Genomic DNA, 3,084 nt, shown 5'->3' with positions numbered 1-3,084 from the left:
CCAGACTAAGTACCCTGCACCTCTACTAAAGGCATCAATTTATAGTAACAGGTGAGTCAGACAGACACTAAAGCAGCCGTGGGCAAACTACGGCCCGCGGGCCGGATACGGCCCATTTGAGATGAATAAAACTATTGAAAAAAAAGACCGTGCCCTTTTATGTAATGATGTTTACTTTGAATTTATATTAGTTCACACAAACACTCCATCCATGCTTTTGTTCCGGCCCTCCGGTCCAATTTAAGAACCCATTGTGGCCCTTGAGTCAAAAAGTTTGCCCACCCCTGCACTAAAGAAGTAAAAATTCAGACTCCTGCTCTCTCCTGACTACCAGCCACACGCGTAGGTGTTTAGACCATTTCTGCCAAAGTAGAGGGCAATAAATAACACCCCAATTTACCTTTATCCATATTTTCGACTCCTTCCACTTTTGGGTCCTATTGAGTCAAGCTAAACAGAACCAATGGCCAGTCCATAGAATTGTGCTTTCCTAAAACGACTTCTGCACCTTACTATATTTTTATGCAGAACTCTTTCTCCATTACTAATGAGCAGAGGTCTTGTTTTGTGCCTTTTTGCATACATCCCTAAAGCATAGAACCTGGACACATGGTAGCTGTTCAGTAAAAGATAGTTGGCATATATGCCACCATTTATGACCTCAATATTTTGGTTCATCGTCTTAGAATATTTCCTTCTTATACCCATATTTCTAAAATTCTTGCTTACTTCAAATGTCATCTCCAAGAATTCTTTCCTAATTTCTATCATCTACTACCCACAACTGTCACCCCAACCTCATACAAAATGGAAGTACCGAAATCACCACTTCTGAATCACCACAGATCTTTAAGCTATACTTCCCTCCTCTCACTTTCTGGCATTATACTTCTTACCTACCTAGACATTCCTATCGAACTGTGAACCAAAGCCCAGCATCTGAATCTCCTGTAAGTCAGATCTTAATTGAATGAATAGAATTTGGGTTTAGGAGTCCCTGTCTTCTGAGAGTCTTCCTGGAATCTGCCTTCCTCTAATCTATTCTAATGTTCACAATGTATTAAATCATTTGTGTGTATACTTCCATTCATGTGTTCAAGACATTTGTTGAACTCAATTGGCAGGGAATGCACACATCTTTGGATTCTGCTGTTCATTCATTCATCTATCCCCCTCCAGATGCTATCATCAGCAAATTGAAGAGCCACCCAGGATTTTGTACACTATCAAAGACCTTTATTAATATTCTGCCAATTATATGGGCATTCTCAACGTAGAAATGCTTTTCAACTAATGTACAGTAAGACTAATGTTAGAAGAAACGAGGCACCGAGGACTGAGAAAGCCAAAACGCCTTTGTTGTTGGCCAGACATTATTACCCTTTGAACTAAGTTAAAGTTCATGTTCTTAATTGTTTACTTTATAGGTACCCAAATGTAATACTCAGCATTACCTGGGAGAATACTAGAAATGCAGACTTTCAAACAGTTCAGCCACTTTAGAAGTTCAGCAGTTCCTCAAAATGTTCATGTTAACACATGACCTAGATCCATTGTACAACATTATGCTGATAACCAATACTGTGCTGTGCACTTAAAATTTTAAGAAGGTAGATCTCATGTTGTTCTTACCACAATTTTTTTTTTAAAGAGCTATAACAATTCTACTCTTACGTATATTCATTATAGAAACAAAAACATGTCCACACAAAATCTTGTACACAAATATTCATAGCAGCAGTATTCATGATGGTCAAAAGGTAAAAAACCCAAATGTCCATCAACTGATGAAGAAATAAAATGTGGCATGTCTATGCAATACTAAAAAATATTATTCAGCCATAAAAAGGAATGAAGTACCCGATACATGTTACATGAACGAACCCTGAAAATATATTAAGCCAGCTACAGGAACCCACATAATGTATGATTTCATTTATATGTTAATATCCAGACTAGGTAAATCTAGTCAAAAGATTCGTGGTTGCCAGAGACTTTGAGGATAGTGGTGGTGGTAATGAATGGGGGGGACTGTTTATGGGCACAGGGTTTTTCAGCAAGATGAAAATTTCCTGATTAAGAAAGTAATGACAGCTGCATGCTTAAAAAAACAAAACAAAAAAACCCCATCTAATTGTACACTTTTAAGCAGTGTATTTTATGTGAATTATATTTCAATAAAGCTTTTTAAAAAATAGATCATTTTATTGGTTTCAGAGAGAAGGGAGGAGATAGAAACATTAATAAGAATCATTGATTGGCCGTCTCCTGCATGTCCCACACTGGGGATTGAGCCCACAACCTGGGCATGTGCCCTGACTGGGAATCAAACCATGACTTCCTGGTTCATAGATGGATGCTCAACAACTGAGCCTGGCTGGCAATAAAATTTACTTTTTAAAAATGAAATGCAGATTCTCAGGGTGACCCCAGACCTACTGAATGAAAATCTGCATTATAACAAAATCATCAGGTGATTCAGAAACATTGAGAAGCACCGATCTAGAAGAAATATGGTCAAAATTGTTTCTCCCATTAATTTCATTATTCATAGAATACCTTGATTTCACCAGATTTTCATCACAATTGTTTAAGATATACAATCAACCACTGTTCATATTGATTTTGTAACATCTGATTTTTCCTTTAAAACTTTGCAGTTTTAGTACTGGGTGGCACCTTCATTAAGTTTAAGAGCAAAGCCATGGCATGCATATAATATCCTATATAATAAAGGGCTAATATGCAAATTTTCCCCTTGACCTGGAGTTCTATCAGGGGGTGGGACCGGCCAGCCAACTACCCGCGGCCCCTCCTCCTGGCCAGCCCCCATCAGGGCAGGCTGGCCGGACCCCACTCGTGCACAGCTTCGTGCACCAGGCCTCTAATATATATGTATATATGTATGTGTGTATATATATATGTGTGTGTGTGTGTACATATATATATTTTTAATCCTCAATAGTATTAGATATATAATAGATGTTGTTTTAATTAAACCAGTTTTGAAGGGGCAGTAATAACATATAGAAAATGAACAAAGAAGATACACAACCAGATGGGAAATGAGACCAACAAAACCAC

The sequence above is a fragment of the Myotis davidii genome, unplaced genomic scaffold (assembly GCF_000327345.1).
Source record: "Myotis davidii unplaced genomic scaffold, ASM32734v1 scaffold149, whole genome shotgun sequence".
NCBI classification, from domain to species: Eukaryota; Metazoa; Chordata; class Mammalia; order Chiroptera; family Vespertilionidae; genus Myotis; species Myotis davidii.
This window is presented reverse-complemented; position numbering follows the sequence as displayed.